The 17,050-nt window shown below is 36.8% G+C and overlaps 2 long non-coding RNA genes across 4 annotated transcripts in view; one reads left to right on the top strand and one right to left on the bottom strand.

The window, feature by feature from the left end:
* Positions 1 to 1,751, top strand: part of LOC306662027 — a 110,008-nt gene extending 108,257 nt beyond the window's left edge. For 2 of the 3 annotated variants that reach the window (XR_013764030.1, XR_013764031.1), the window contains one exon: positions 440 to 1,751. This is a non-coding gene — a long non-coding RNA (uncharacterized lncRNA). The remainder of the gene's footprint in view (positions 1 to 439) is intronic. The other variant, XR_013764032.1, reaches the window with a different exon arrangement.
* The window catches only part of LOC306662034, a 41,096-nt gene that overhangs the window by 16,026 nt on the left and 8,020 nt on the right, over positions 1 to 17,050 (bottom strand). The gene's annotated exons all lie outside the window — the stretch shown is intronic.

Raw genomic sequence — 17,050 nt, 5'->3', positions numbered from 1 at the left:
GTTTCTTGCTGTTGGGTTCACCATGACAGGAGGGAGGCTTTACTCACTGTAGTTCCTTAGTGACACGCTTGACATGTACCTGGACAGTGACCTCAGCAGAGGGAAGAGAATGTGGCAAATCATGCATTGGTCTTTAGAACTTCAGTCGGAAATGATAAACGCCACTTACTTTCACATCTCTTTGGCCAAAGCAAGTTAGAGTTACATGTAACTTCGAAAAGGGTGAGAAGATTCAATCTTACATATTTTCGGAAGGGTGAGACCTAAATATATTTGGTGAACAGCACTGATATGGGTTGAATTGGGTCCTCCCAAATGTATATGTTACCCTAGAAAGTGACCTTCTTTGGAAGTTGAACTGTTGCAGATGTAATTAGTTAAGATGAGGTCTTGCTGAATTGGGTGGATCTCTAATCCAATATGACTGGTGTCTTTATAGAAAGGAAGAATTTGGACACAGGAAGAACACCATGTGAAGATCAGAGATCAGAGTGATATAGAAAAAGCCACGAGACACCAAAGACTGCCAGCAAGCCACCAGAACTGAGAAGAGAAGCATGGAACAAATTCTCCTTCACAGTTCTCAGAAGGAAGCAGCCCTGCTAACACCTTGAGCTTGAACTTGTAGCCTCCAGAACTGTGGGACAATAAATTTTCTGGTACTTTGTTATGGCAGCCCCAGCAAACTAATGTCCAACATAATCTCTAATATCTATTTTCCCTTTAAAATACTCACTTCCTCTTTTGAGTTTTCTTTTCTGTTCTCCTCCTGCATATATTGTGCACCTGGGCATAAATTATTAGAGTTGACCTGTTTTTCCAACTCAAGACTTTGAAGTTGTTTGTGAATCTTATTTTATTTTGTTTTATTTTGTGTGTCTAGATGCCTCTTGCATTCTATTATTTTTCTCTTTTCTAGTCTAAGATCTGTCTCCTTGTGCATCGCAGAATGATAGATTTCTACTTCATTTCTTGGTCCCAAGTCATTCCCTGCTGCTTTTTATTTTTACATATGGTTTTCAGAATAACCTTCTCCACATGTTCATCTCTATGTATCACGGCTACTTGGTGCTGACATGTGCTACTGTTTCCTATGCTAGTTTTCACATTTCAGGGCTTATTGCATTGTACACTCCCTCCTAACCTCTTTCTCAATTTTTATTACAATTAAGTGTAGCTTGTCTAACATAGCAGAATATACCTGATGGTTGCCTACAAGTGTGCTCATATGTAGTTTTGTCCAACATTTTCTTATATATCCAACATTTCTAACACAATTCATGATTTTCTTTAGTGATTATCTCAAAACTCATCTCCTCAGGGACGCTTCATGGAAAACATCATCCATACTATTTCTGACCTTAGCTGTTATTTAGTTAACATTGTTATTATTATTACTATGAGCCAAACATTGTGCTAAATGGTCTATCTGAATTATTTAAAATAGTTCTCTTGCCAATACAGTAGATAATATTATTCATATTTTTAGATAAAGGTTTGGTGAGGTTAAAACCCATTGAATCTTCTGTAGCTAGTGAGAGTGTTCGTGATTTTAAGGAAAAAAAAGCACTGTCTTAGTCTTTTCTGTGCTGCTGAAATAGAATAATAACAGAATACCTCAGTCTGCATCTTTTTTTTTTTTTTTATTCTGGCAATTAAATCCCAGGGAAAGTGGGGATGGTTTACCACTAAATTATATCCCCAGCACATTTATTTATTTATTTATTTATTTTTTTGCGGTGCTGGGGATTGAACCCAGGGCCTTGTGCTGAATAGAGTCCAACTGAGTAGAGTCCCCAGTCCTATCCCCAGTTCTATCCCTGGTACTTTAATTTTCTTTTCCTTTTTCTTTCTTTTTTTTTTTTTTAATTTTGAAACAGGGTCTCATTAAGTTTATGAGGCTGTACTTGAATTTGTGATTCTCTTGCCTCAACCTCTTGAGTCTCTGGGATTACAATTGTGTACTACCATGCCCAGCCTGCATAATTTTTAAAGAACAGAATTTCTTTCTCTCTCTCTCTCCCTCCCTCCCTCCCTCCCACCCTCTCCCTCTTTCTTTCTTTCTTTCTTTCTTTCTTTCTTTCTTTCTTTCTTTCTTTCTCTCTCTCTCTCTCTCTTTCTTTCTTTCTTTCTCTCTCTCTCTCTCTCCCTCTCTCTCTCTCTCTCTCTCTTTCTTTCTTTCTTTCTTTCTTTCTTTCAGCTGGGATTGAACCCAGTGGACTTAACTGCTGAGTCACACCCCCTTTTTATATTTTCTTTAGAGACAGGATCTCTCTAAGTTGCTTTAGGCCTTGCTGAGTTGCTGAGGCTGGCTTTGAACTTGTGATCCTTCTGCCTCAGCCTCCTGAGCCGCAGGGATTACAGGTATGCACCACCATGCTGGGTTAGAGATCTATTTCTTACATATAGCTCTGGAGTCTGGAAAGTCCAGGATCAGGGGTTACATGTGGTGAGGGCCTTCTTGCTGTGTCATCCTATGGTGGAGGCATCTCATGGCAAGAGAGCACCCAAAAGACAAAGGGAAGGGAGCCAAACTCATTCTTTGATCAGAAACTCACTATGGTAATAACTATGCCACTGCTGTGTTAAGAGGCCTTAATCCATTCATAAGGGCTCTGCTCTTATGACTTACTCACCTCTTAAAGGTGCTGCTTCTCAGCACTGTTGCATTGGGTATTATGTTTTCAGTGCATGAACTTTGGTGAACACAGACCATAGTAATCACTTTAGGTATAATTTATATAAAATGCACAAATTTTAAGAATAATTTGATGAGCATTGACATATATCTATGTGACTGTATATTTGCATGTTTGTGCATGTGTATAACCCCCTATAAATGTCACCCCCAAAAAGATATAGAAAATTTCTTTGCAATCAGTTCTCTATTCACAGGCTCGATGATTAGATATCTGTCACTATAGATTAGTTTTATTTGTTGTAGAATTTCATATAAATGAAATCATGCAGTATGTTCACTTTGATTTCTGGCTTCTTTTGTTCAGCATTATGGTTTTGAGATTCACTCATTTGTATGTGCATCAACAGTTCTTTCCTTTTAATGCTGAGTAAGTTCTATTATAAAAACATAATTTTTTTACCCATTCACTTTTGGATGACTTTTGGTTTCCACTTCTGACTATTTTGAATAAATCTGTTATGAAAATTTTTGTAGACGTTTCTGTGCATACATTTTTATTTCTTTAGGGAAAATGCCTGGATGTAGAAATTCTGGGTCATATGGTAAGTATACATTTAATTTCATAAGTAATTATTAAACTATATTACAAGGTGAAAGGACATTTTACTTTTCCATCAGAAATATATCAAATTTCCATTACTTCACATCTTTGTTAATACTTGGTGTTATCAGTCTTTATAATTTTAGCCATTATGTAGGGGCATATACTTATAGCTCATTATAGTATTATTTTTCATTTCCCTGATGAACAGAGACATAGGGAATCTTTTTGTGTGCTTCTTGGCCATTAGTACATTTTCTTTTAAGAAGTTTTTGTTTAAATATTTGGCCTATTTTTTAAAATTTGTTTTTTGACTTCATATTGAGCTGAAAGCATTCTTTCTATATTTTGGATGCAAGTGCTTTGTGAGATGTACCAACTATGCATATTTTCTCCCAGTCTGTGGCTTGCCTTTTCATTTTATTTATTTATTTATTTATTTACAGTACTGAGAAATGAACTCAGGGATGCTCTACCACTGAGATACATACCAAGCCCTTTTTTATTTTTTTTTTAAGACAGGGTCTTGGCTAAGTTGCTGAGGCTGGAACTTGTGATCTTCTTGCCTCAGCCTCCTGAGTTAATGAAATTAAAGACCTGTGCTACTGCACCTGTCCTTGCCTTTTCATTTTAACAATATTTTTCAAATAGCAAAAAGTATACTTTTGTTGAAAACTAACTTATTTATTTTTTCCTCTTCCTCTTTCTGTGTCTTGCCCAAGAAAAATTAGTCTTTTCCAATGTCTTGAAAAGGTTTGGTAGGCTATGTCTTTTAGAAAAAATACTGTTGATTTCATCTAAATTTTTGAATTTGTTGTCGCAATTTTGCTTATGACACCATAACATTGTCAGGAATATGAAGGGCTTGAGTTTTATCCTACTTGCAAGTTAATATATTCTGCTGCTACAGTTTCATGGATGCTGGCAGAAGAGGCAAAACTTAGAGATGAAGAACTCACAGTAATAGCAGTAACCACAGTATCAGCATTTTTTTTTTAAACCAGTGACCCCAAACTCTAATTTCCACAGGGTGGCACAAAGATGGCCAGATGACAACTGCACATGCAGTGGGTTGAATCATAGAACACTTCTTAGAGACCTCCAAAATTTTATAATGAGCAGTAACCATACCATCCTTTTGTTCCATAAGAAATCACTATCTATATCTTCCAAGGCTCTAAGAATACCTAATACCACTAACAGAATCTTCATTAGTGAAATCACTGGTTAGACAAAGGTTGTTATTTTAAGATGTATGATAAGAACTATAGAGCATTTATTATGTACCTAACACTTATCTAAACACTTGGCAAATATGAACTCATTACATTCTCAGAATATCCTCACAAGGTAAGCATATTTGCCATTCCTATTTTCCTGGTAAGAGAAGAGGAAAGAACCACAGAGTTTAAATAGTTTTCTTAATGTTACATGACTAGTAAATGCTACAGCCAGACTTGAACCCAGAAAATTTGACTGAAGAGCATATATTCACTATGCTGCTCTGCCTCTGTTAGAAATTATTTTCTGTGGGTGAAATAAAATGATAATTAACATATGCTTATTGGTGAGAAATAATACACAGACTCCTCTATAAATGTTGTATAACAATAATGCATCATAATATTTAAAAAATTCTTCATATATACAATATATGTGTATATATATGATATATATATATATATATATATATTTTAGTTGAAGGTGGACACATAACTTTAATTTTCATGTGGTGCTGAGAATCAAACCCAAGGCCTTGTATGTGCTAGGTGAGCATACTACCACTGAGCCACAACCCCAGCCCATAATATTGCATCATAATATTACATATTAATAAGCATTAGGAAACCCATCTGCCTAAAAATCTATGAAGAAGTACTCAGGCCAAGGATTCCATTTGGTCCTACCACTTAATGGGAGAGTCTGTTGTCTGATCCAAGTAGATTAGCTAAATATTTCAACACCCATATGTTTTGCAAGATAGATGTTTATGTGCCTACAGAACTTCACCAAGCTCAAAAGATGTCTGGCATTTTTAGTGCCCACTTACTAACAAAAATATACATATGTTCCAATATTTGGTCAGAGATTTTCTTTCATTAAATAAACTATCTGTAAGTAGCACTCTGGATATAGGTCTCATCTATTATTGTCAGGGATTATGGAAATCTACCAAAAAGAAACAGACAATTTTGAAAAACCTACCTGACTTAGTTTAGTACTGTTTACCTGACTCCAGAGACTTATGCATTTGTTAAAACTCTAACAATTTTCCACTCTGTATTTACTTTGGAAAAATATAACTCAATTATTCTGTTCTTGAAAGAGTAATATAAGCATATGGAAAAAAAAGGAGGGAGTTGAAATTGGGGTGTGGGCATGTACCTCAGTGGTAGAGCACTTGGTCCATCACATGGAAAGCCCTGGGTTCAATCCCAGTACCGCAAGTTCAAAAAAAAAAAGTTTCAAAAGAACGTTCAACCATAACATAAATGGTTAACAGTGAAAAAAGATTTCAACCCACCCCTATTTTCATTTCTCCACTGCAAAGGAAACATTGTCTTTATATATTCTTCCAAAAGTATTCTATGTGCATATAAACATATTATTATTATTATTGTTATCATTGTTATTTTTTAACTTTATTATTTTTAAAAATTTTTACAGACTGCATTTTGATCCATCACACACAAAAGGGGTACAACTTTTCATTTCTATGGTTGTGCATGATGTAGATTCACACCATTTGTGTAATCATACATGTACATGGTATTTGGAGATAAGTGGATGGAATTGGAGAATATCATGCTAAGTGAAATAAGCCAATCCCAAAAAACCAAAGCCTGAATGTTTTCCCTGGTAAGTGGACGATGATACATAATGGGGATATAAGAGAAGAATGGAGGAACTTTAGGTTACATAGAGGGAAATGAGAGGGAGGAGGGGATGGAGGTATGAAAGATGGTGGAATGAGACAGACACCATTATCTCATTATTATTATTTTGGCATACTGGGGATTAAACCCAGGGTACTTTACCACTGAGCCACACCCTCAGCCCTTTTTATTTTTCATCTTGAGACAGGGTCTTGCTTAGTTGCCAAGGATGTTCTTGAACTTGCCATCTTCCTGCTTTAGTCTCCTGAGTAACTGGAGTTACAGGCATGCACTACCACATCTGCTAAACTTATATTTTTAATCTATTTTTGATTGTTCTTTATGTGTCATCTCATATTTCCAAATACATTTTGTGTTGTAGGATCATTGTTTATTTATTTTTTTATTCTCCCACATTGCCAAATGCAATTTCTCAAAAAGAAACCTTTTAATACACGTTTATTGTCTTTTTGTATTTTGATAGAATGAATAATCAAGAAAAGAGGGTTGGGCTGGAACCCGGGAGTAGTGGTGCATGCCTCCAATCCCAGAATTTGATAGGCTGAGGCAGGAGGATCCCAAGTTCAAAGGCAGCCTCAGCAAATTGGTGAGGTTCTAAGCTTATTAGTGAGACCCTTTCTCTTAAAAAAAAAAAAAAAAAATGCACACACACACACAGACACACAGACACACACATAAAGGGCCAGACTGGGGGATGTGGCTCAGTGATTAAGTGCCTTTGGGTTGAATCCCTCCTATCCCCTGTACCAAAATAAATGAATAAATAAATAAATAATAAAATAAAACAAAAGAGAGAAAGAGAGAGAGAGAGAGATGAATCAAATTGAAGGTGATATTCTGGTATCTGAATACCTGAAAAATTTAGACTCTTTAGTGAAATCACACAGACACAAACATTAGAAGGTTTAACTTTGAACCAGAAGGACATTGATCTACACATTTATGACTATGTTCCAAACATCTCCAAATTTCAATGGTTTTGTTCACAAGTGAGGCCATATTAGCTTATCTCTTCATTTTGTTAGGTAATTCATTCCCCCCGTAACAACCTCTAAAACCCCTCTTTCCTGATGTGTTCTCAAAATCACTCTCATGCTATTCTTTTAAGTCTCCTCTTTGAAGCTGCAGCTGGAAGTTACTGTCGAGTGACCTCTGTGGAAATCTCCATCCAGCATATTTTCTTGCAGTGTTCCCAAAGCTTCAGAATCTCCAAATTGCCTGATACTACTGGATTCCTCTCCAGTTTTACTGCAACATCGAAGCCATGCTGTGTTATTGGTAGAAATTATAAAATGCTCTTTTCCCCAGCTTCACCTCAAACATTGTTAACCTGGGCACAAACTCACGTAGTTCCTTGTGTGCACGGCCACTGCAACCTTTTTCTCTATAGCCCTTTTCTGTGTCAGCTCAGAATAGACTAGATACTATCCTTTGACTTTGTTTTTCTCTGGACCCTGAAATCCACACGTAAAACTGTTCTTTTCTGTCCCCATTTTCCCATCCTGCTCCTATATATGGATTTTGAAACTGGCCTGCTGAGGGATAGGTGTTGTGAACCAGTCACATTCAGGCTCAGCTATGTGACATTTATTCTAGATGGTTTATTTAGTGGAAATACAGAATGTGATTTACCAAAATGTCTGGAATAATATGCAGCTTTTCATCCTATTTGATGACATTTGGGATGCTATGTTTTTGGGTTTCTCTATAACATCAGCATTTTTTTTTTGATGATTGGAAAAACATTTTATTCAAATTATATGAAACTATCACTTGTTATTAAAAAAACTTTGAGCCCATTGAAAGACAAAATTTGGAGGAATTTTTCTGCCCCCAATATTCTATTTTTTTTTAAAAATCTTTTTAAGTTTTTTTTATTTTTACAGACTGCATTTTGATTCATTGTACACAAATGGAGTACATCTTTTCATTTCTATATTGTGCACAATGTAGATTCATACCATTCATGTAATCATACATGTACACAGGGTAATGATGTCTGTCTCATTCCACCATTTTTCATACCCCCTCTCATTCCCCTCTATATTATCTAAAGTTCCTCCATTCTTCTCTCACTCCCCACCCCATCAGCATTTTCTGTTCATCTTTTAAAGTGAGGGAACTTTAAGCACTGGGTCCTAAGTAACTGTTTTAGTAGTTTACATATTTAGTATTAGGTTGAAATCAGTGGACACATACTCTGAATACTGATTTGATAGAAATGCTTCATTGATTTTAGTAGAGCTGAGCCAAATTCATTAACAACCTAGATTCATCAGGCAGGCACCACTCATTCAAGGGAAAAAAAGGATTAAATTCTTTTACTGTATTTTTATAAAGCATTACACATTAATTAGAATTTAGTCTAATTAGTTTTTAGGCTACTTCCATTTCATCTACAAATCTTTACAGAGAACATATTTATTAGTTTACTTATCAAATATTTATTTTTGCTAGCCACCGTGTTGAATTTTGTATACTGTGCATTGTAGAACGATTCAGGGTTTAAAAATCCTCAGCTCTCCTGGGTGAAGTGGTCACTGTCCCCTCCTGGGGTTCAGACTCATTCCAAATTGTAACAGAAAGCAGTAAAGTGGAGAAAAGAGTCTGAGATTCTTTAGAATAATGCATTAGAAGTATACAATGAGATGAAGATGCTTCATCTCCTTCTGAACAGAGAGAGGCAATTTCCCTTTGTTCCTTCTTTCTGCCCACAAAACACAGGCTGAGGGAACTGACAATGGATGAGGGAGAACAGGGCAAGTGTGTCAGGGGATCATGGGAGGAAAACAGGAAAGAAGGAGACAGGAGGGGAGAAATCTTGACACCCCTCTGAGCTGGACTCAGGAGAAACCATCTGCTCCATAGGAAAATACAAAATGACTCTGTTCTCCATTCCCAGATGTTGGATTTATTCTTGATCTTTCCTTAATAAAATTTATTTTTGGGCAATGTGCTTACCAGCTGAGTCAGTGCTAAGTGATCATTGGGTTTTTTACAGCCCCCCAAATCTCCATCAAATTGGGAATTGGAATTTCATGGGGAAACTGACCAAATAATACTATTATACTATGTGTATGTACAGATATGTAACAACAAATCACAGTTATGTCTAATTATAATGCATCAATAGGTAGGAAAAAATAACCCTAAAAAGGTGAACCATACCTGGATTTGCAGATTATATTTAATAAAAGAGAAAACATGCACAGAGCTGAGCACGATGGTGCATGCCTATAATCCCAGTAACTCTGGAGACTGAAGCAAGAGGATCACAAGTTCAAGTTCAGCCGGGGTAATTTAGCTAGACCCTGTCTCAAAATATTAAAAAGGCTGGAAATGTAACTCAGTGGTAGATTGCTTACCTAGTACGCACTACGCCCTCGGTTCAGTCCCTACCTAGTACTGCCAAACAAAAATAATCTCCATCAGAATCCTAAACTACCTGAGTAGCCTAAGGGAGAACTGTGTGCTAGCCACATCGAAGCCACCTCAAACAAAATCTCCACTGCCTTCCCTTCCCCCAACATCTCTAACCCACTTCTTTATGAAAATTTGAAGCCAGTTGTTTCCTACTCTTCCAAAGTTCAATGGCACAGCTAAAGATTATCCTGAATGAATAAAACACAGTTCCTTCCTTTTTGAAGCATTCAATTTTGAAAAAAAGAAAAGACAGTACATAAATCATGAAAATAACATCAGAAAATAATTCTTGTTAACTACTACTGTATGCTAGGAACAGTTTTGTAAAAGAAAGTAGAGATTTGAAAGATGTTGTGAGCTTGACTGAATTGAATTATGGGTCAAGGTCAAAAGAAGAATTAAAACAACTCTGAAGTTTTATGTCAGGGTGACTTGAAGGTTAGAATAGCACTAATAGAAAAAGATCAAGTGGAGTTAGTGTCTGGAGACAGAATAAGAGGATTTCTGTCATGCAAGTGTTGGGTCAAAGGAGCTGAACGGACAAAGTGGTGGGTACACAGTGCAGACATCTCAGTGTTTGGGTCCTGAGATGAAGAGAGTGCTCTGGGCTAGATAGACTTGGTGTCAGGTGACACCTGAAGCTCTGATAGGGTGATGGATGATGCAAAGGGTGTCAGTCTACAAGGGAATGAGCATGGAAGCATAAGTTTATAAGATTAAGGGATACAAATGAAACACCAGAGAGCAAGGATAGCAAAATTTTATTGAAGCCAGAGAGAGAAAGACGGAAGAAATCGATTGTCAGAAATGTGGCCAAGAAGTTAAAAAGGAAGAGTATGAGTAAAGTCCATTATGAGTGACAATAAGTATATTATTGGTGTTAGAAGAGGGAACAGGAAATGGAGTCTTTTTGTGTTCAGTTAGGAGTGAATGAGAAGTGAGGAAGTAGAAGCAATTTCTAAAGAATTGTGCAAGAAAAATATCTTGTATGAATGAGTATATTTAAAGTATAGATCAAGGTTTTTGTTTTTTATAGTTCACATTTCAAAGCTTATCAACAATGAGCCAGATGAGCAATTAAAAAGTTTCCAATGCAATGAGATAGTAATTTGTCTATCAGAAGATAATTTGTGTCAGAATTCTTTTTGTTGGTGGGAGAAGGGTTAAATCATCTATATAAGATCAAGTAGTATTCAATACATTCAAACTTTAAAATGAGGCTAGAGTCTCCTGTATATGCATTATTTGAACTGTTTGGAGATCTCAAAGATATAAGTTATAGCTTTAGGACAGAATAATTCTACATCATTTTATAACACAGTTAAAAGGGAGTTTTGATATCTAGTTTCTTAATTCAAAATCAGCTAACTAAACCATCTATCTTGCTGTATTGTTGTTAGAGAGTAGGTTTCTGAGATCTTACTACTTATTAAATAATAAAGATTGATATAGATGAATTAAATTTTTTTTAGATTTCTGGAAACAATCAGATTAACATAAACAAAATTTAATTTTAGAAGGGAAAAAGTTCTAAATGTTTAGCTTCTCTTCCATTTCTTCAAGTTGAATTGCAAATATAACATAATGAGAAGAATTTAAATAATCATAATTAGAAGACATTTAACATAGCTCTAGGAAAAAATATCAACTGATTTATAACAGGAACATATCAACCTGTATATAAGGAATCTTGACTTTAGTAAAATAGTTTTGGTATCTTTGAAATCCTCCTCTAGAGATCTAATACAGCAAGAGCACATCAAGAATTGCAAAGGGCAGAATTATTTTTGTTGGTAGACATCACACGAATGGAGGACCTGATGGAGAACAGTCTGGGATTTTTCTTTTTTTTTTTTTTTTGTACTGGAGATTGAACCCTGTGGTGCTGAACTACTGAGATACATCTCCAACCCTTTTTATCTTTTATTTTGAGACAGAGTCTTGCTAAGTTACCTAACGACTCAGGACTCAGTAACTATGTTACTGAGGTTGGCTTTGAACTTTTGACCCTCCTGCCTCAGTCTCCCAAATTGCTGGGATTATAGACATGTACCACTGTGCTGAGCTATCTGAGAATTTTTCTTCTTCTTCTTTGTCTTTTAAAAAAATTTTTTTAGTTGTAAATGGACACAATACCTTTATTTTATATATATATATATTTTTATGTGGTGTTGAAGATCAAACCTAGTGCCTCACAAATACTAGGCCACAACCACAGCCTGAGAATTCTTTTTAAAAAATTTTAAAGCAAAAATCATTTCACTTTTGAAATCTGTAGCATATAAGACTTTACTACTCATTTTAATAATTTTTTTCTCAAAGGAATAATTGAAAATGCTAAGATATTAATAATGTCATTCCCCATGCATACACCGTACAGAATCTTTAGGATTTTGAATGAATTAAATAAAAACAATTTTTCATTGCCTAATCATGTGAATGAAAGCTATTTGAAAATATAATCCAATCACTTAATTGTTTTTACAGGGAGGGAAGGATCTCTCTTCTTTAGTATGGCACACTAGGACAAGAAGTAGTGAGGGCCTTGAACTGTTTGCTCCCAACTCCCCTCTTTATTACTGCTGACCTACCATGGTTCTTTATGACCATTATTTCTATGTGGAAAAAAAAAAAAAAGGAGATATTCATCTCTCAGGATTGTTGTAAGGATGAAATAACAGATGTACAGCTTGTGACTCCAAGTAGTTACCTACTTGGTGATCTTCTATGCATTTCTTTCCCTCTTTCCATTTCTTTCTTCCTTCCCCTCTTCCTTCCTTTTTCTTTCTTTTGGTACTGGAGGTTGAACCCAGGGGTGTTCTACAACTGAGCTACACCCCCAGCTCTTTTTATTTTTTATTTTGAAACAGTCTTGCTAAATTGCCCAGGCTGAGCTTAAATTTACAATCCTCTGCCTCAGCCTCTCCAGTAGCTGGGGAGGCAGGCACTACCACACCCAGCTTGTACTTGTTAAGTAAATATCTGAAAAGAAAAGTGCTATATAAGTCCACTTTGCAGAGTTTTAATTAAATAAACTACTTTGTGCCAGGCAGTGAAACCTAGTTAATGAATTTTTACTTAATTTTTTCCTTTTTTTTTTTTTTTTCCAGTACTGGGATTGAACCCAGAGGCTCTTTATCACTAAGCTACATGCCCAACCCCTTTTCTTTTTTACTTTTGAGATTGGGTCTCACTAAGTTGTCCAGGCAGGCCTCAAACTTCTGATCCTTCTGCTTCGTCTCCTGAATAGTAGTATATTATGTTACAGGCATGTGCCACCACACTCAGCCTAAAAAAATAAAATAAAATTCAATATATGTTCACAACTTGCAAAGATAAGATCAGAATAACTTGCTTATCTACTCCTATCTTGGACATTTATCATTTCTTTTTGTTGGGAACATTCAAAATTCTCTCTACTCATTCTTTTTTTTCTTTCTTTCTTATTTAGATACTGAGATTTGAACCCAGGATTTTATGCATGTTAGGCAAGTGATCTACCGCTGAGCTCTATCCTTAGCCATCTACTTGATATTCTGAAATATGCAATTGTCAACCATCGCTATCTTACTGTGCTATAGAACATTAGAAGTTCTTCCTCCTATCCCATTGCACCCCTGTTGATTATCCTCTCTCTGTTCCTCCCTTCTGCTCCACTCTTCCTACCCTCTGGTAACCACCGTTCTTCTCTACTTCCATGAGAACCACTTTTTAGAGCTTCTCTGTATAGGTGAGAACATGCAGTATTTGTCTTTCTGTGCCTGATTTATTTATTTCACTTAACATAATATTTTTTTTCTCTAGGCTCATTCATGTGGAGTTCTACTTCAGGTTACCCCCACTGTCTCAGTCCATGCTTTCCTTTTCATGCACAAGACACTTACTAGCTATTGGGTTGGGCCATATGAAATTGCTGATATTCAAAATTTTGATCTGTAAAATGATAGTTTCATGTGATTCAATCTAAAAAGTTCTACTTAAACCATAAAACCCAATTCAGATTCCAACCTCTACTGAGAGACTGAAATGGAGCACCTGCGGTACACAGTGATCTCTTTTTTTTCCTGTCACATTTCCTGTGCCATTTGACACTTCTTGTGTTCTATTTTGTATTGTTGGCTGTATTTTCGTCTGAATATGTCTTGCTGTCGTAACTACTTTGTATATTCCTTAAGGGTATTCCTTGTCTCTTCTCTGTTGTGGCACCTAGCTTAATGTGCTGCATATAATATTTGTTGAGGAAGTTTTTTTAATGATGGTATTAATGATAAATAATTCATAATTATTGACCTGACAGCTATGATGATAAAAAATTTATGCCGTGCTTTCTTCCAACACTTAACCTTTCATCTGTGTGTCTAACATCAAAGAAGGAAATTTCTTTGGTTTTGAGGAATCCTCTATTGATAATGTATGTAATGATAATGCTGGGTGTTGATACACATAAAGGTTGCTACTGATTGCTCAGCAGGATTCTGAGGCCTTTGACCCCCTTGAGTTCCAATAGTAATTATGTTCTCTCGTTGGGTTTTAGTTGGATAGAGAATCAAGAGAGATTATCCAAGGTGAGTGGAATAAAGTTAAATGAACTAGTCCCTGAGGGGATTAATCCCTTGTTTTTGATTTATATTGTACTTTGATCAACAGTCAATCATAAACACCAAACAAAGCTTATTTCAGAAATGAAAATAACATTTTATTTTGACTTTCTAATCTCATATCTTCAGTAAGGATCAGGGAAAGAAGAATCTGGTTGGTGTGTATCCCATAGGGCTGGAACTGGCAGAAGGACTCTTCAACATAGAGTTAGGTTTGATAAAACAAGGCAGCAAGTCAAAGTCAAGAGCTGAACTTGAAAGGGAAACTATAAGTGAGTCACCAAAGTAAGGACTGGGATCTAAGCCAGGGCATTGTTGGAACCTGAGGGGGTCAATTAATCACACACCTTTCTACTCTAGGTTCAGCTTTATTAGGAAATGTAGTTTGAAATGTGCCTCATGCCCAAGGCTTAAGAGACGTCCTGCTTTTTCTCCCAGGGAATTCTACTGATTAGCCTATGACAGATAAAACAGAGGGATATCTGCAGGGCAGCCCTGCACCTCCTGGGAGGAGAAGGCCTACAGCCTGGGAAAGGTGAGTGGTGAGGGAAGAAGAGCTATGGAGGACAGACTACCTGGATAGACTAACTCTTCTCCAGGATAATCTTCCTACCTAGAGAAGCCAACGAGAAGTAGAGAGAAGGGAAAATTCTCTTCTTAAAAGCCAGCCCATCTCATAGCTCCTAGTTTCAAGGCTGGCAAAAATTCAGAGCTAAGAAGAGAAGATTCCTGTCCTCCTTTCCCGATGCAATAAAAATGGACCTAAAGGTTTGAGGAAGTTGTTGAATGTCAAACTGGCAAGAGTCTGATAAATGCCAGAGAGAAAAGGCTCTGCTTAAGCTGCTTCCTGAGGGATGAGGGTAGACTGACTGGCTTCAGAATAAGGTCCTTGAGACAAAGCAGATGTCAGCAGTCTACTGAATTTTCAGTTTCAGTGTCCCCTTATACTTCATGCTTTCAGTCTTCTGCTTCTGGCTGTGATGGAGTTATTAGTACAAGGCTAGCCTCATGCTATAAATGACCATGAAATTGGACAAAATATATGTGACAATGCTTTTCATGCCTTGGACAAAAGGCGATGTAAAATTGCAATCCCTGGAAGAAGAGAATCTCATCTGATAAGCCCTATGATGGACCTGGATGTCTTCCTGGGAAATTGTACTCCCAATTAGAGTACAGGGAGCTAGAATGCATGGTGGTTATGCTCTGCTGAAGAGACAAAGCCCGGGGTTCAGGACAGCAGGAGCAGTTGGAATGTGGGTACTACAGAGGAAAAAGATGTGTAGAAGGTGAACCCCAGAGTGTGTCTGCAGTTCCTTACCAGCCTTGGCTAAGGACTAAGTTGACTGTATGCCATCTGAGCTACTCAAGGCTGACCAGACAGCTGAGGCTCAAGGTTGTGGGATTGGAGTGGAACAGAAATACAGATGTTGAGCAGTGCTGGGGCACATTGGAGGTCCAGCCCAGCCATAGAAAGAATCCAGTTAACATCTCATGAACATTTGTTAGTATCATATCCAGCTAGGATACCATAAAGGCCTCTAGGGACACATCTAGCATAAAGCCTAGTGTATGCCTGGTATAGCAAAGCCCAAGGCCAAGACCTGAGGATATCCACAGGGAAGACAGGGTCTTGAAACCGAATTCTGCCAACTTAGATTTGGAAAATACCTTGCACTTAACACAGATCCTTCCGAGCAGCATAAAACCAAGAATATGTAAGTTCAAGGTGAACATCAAGTAAGGGAGCTGCCTGTTGATGGAACAGGAGAACATTAAGTGAAATAAGTCAAGCACAGAAAGACAAACACAGCACGTTCTCACTTATGTATGAAAGCTAAGAAGTTGATGTCAAAGAGGGAGAGAATAGAAATATAGCATGAAAAGGTTGAGGGGGGTGATGAGACAGGATGGTTGATTAGGAGGAAAACTTTTTCTTTTTTTGGTGATGTTTTCAAACACAGGGCCTCATGCATTCTGGGCGAGTACTTTAGCACCAAGTTACACCCCCAGCCTGACTTGTAATGTTCTAATGCTCTACAGAACAATAGGATAATTATGGTTGATATCATTTAATTGAATATTTCAAAATATCTGTAGGGAAGAATTTATTCCCAGCACAAAGAAATGATAAATGTCTGAGGTGACAGATGTGCTAGTTATCCTGATCTGATCATTACACATTATATACATGTATTGAAATATCACATTATACTCCATAAATGTGTGCAATTCCTATGTGTTAATTAAAAACAAAAATATATTTAAAAAATAACTGAGCTGCCTTTTTTGAGTCAATTCTCCAAAGGAAGAATCCAGAATTTCTACAGTGATTTATCCACAATACCCAGTATGTAAAAAAGCTATTGTGCACTTTAAAAATCAGAAACATGTGAGCCCAAATCACAAAAATATTTTAATGAAAGCCAACTCCATGATGGCCCACATTTTGAATTTAGCAAAGAATGAAAACAATATGACTTTGTGTGTGTGTGTGTGTGTGTGTGGGTGGGTGTGTGTGTATGTGTGTTGCTGGGGATTAAACCTAGGGCCTTGTGCATGCTAGGCAAGCACTTTATCACTGGGTTATGTCCTAGACTTTACATTTTTTTTTTGAGACAGGATCTTACTATGTTGCCCAGGCTTCTCTCAAACTTGTGGGCTCAAGTGATCCTCCTGCCTTAGCCTCCTGAATAGCTGAGACTCTAAGTATGTGTTACCACTCCTGGTGGAAAAAATGAGCTTAATAGGAACAGATAGGATATATCAGCAGGCACTTTTAAGCTATAGAAAAGAATCAAGCAAATTCTAGAACTGGAAAGTAATTGCTATGGAAAATTCACTAGATGATCCTAAGCAGATTGGAGATGGAAAAGAAAGTTTAATATCC

This window comes from Sciurus vulgaris (assembly GCF_902686455.1).
Source record: "Sciurus vulgaris genome assembly, chromosome: 5".
Lineage (NCBI taxonomy): Eukaryota > Metazoa > Chordata > Mammalia > Rodentia > Sciuridae > Sciurus > Sciurus vulgaris.
Note: the sequence above shows the minus strand (reverse complement) of the source record. Positions and strands in the feature narration are given on the sequence as shown.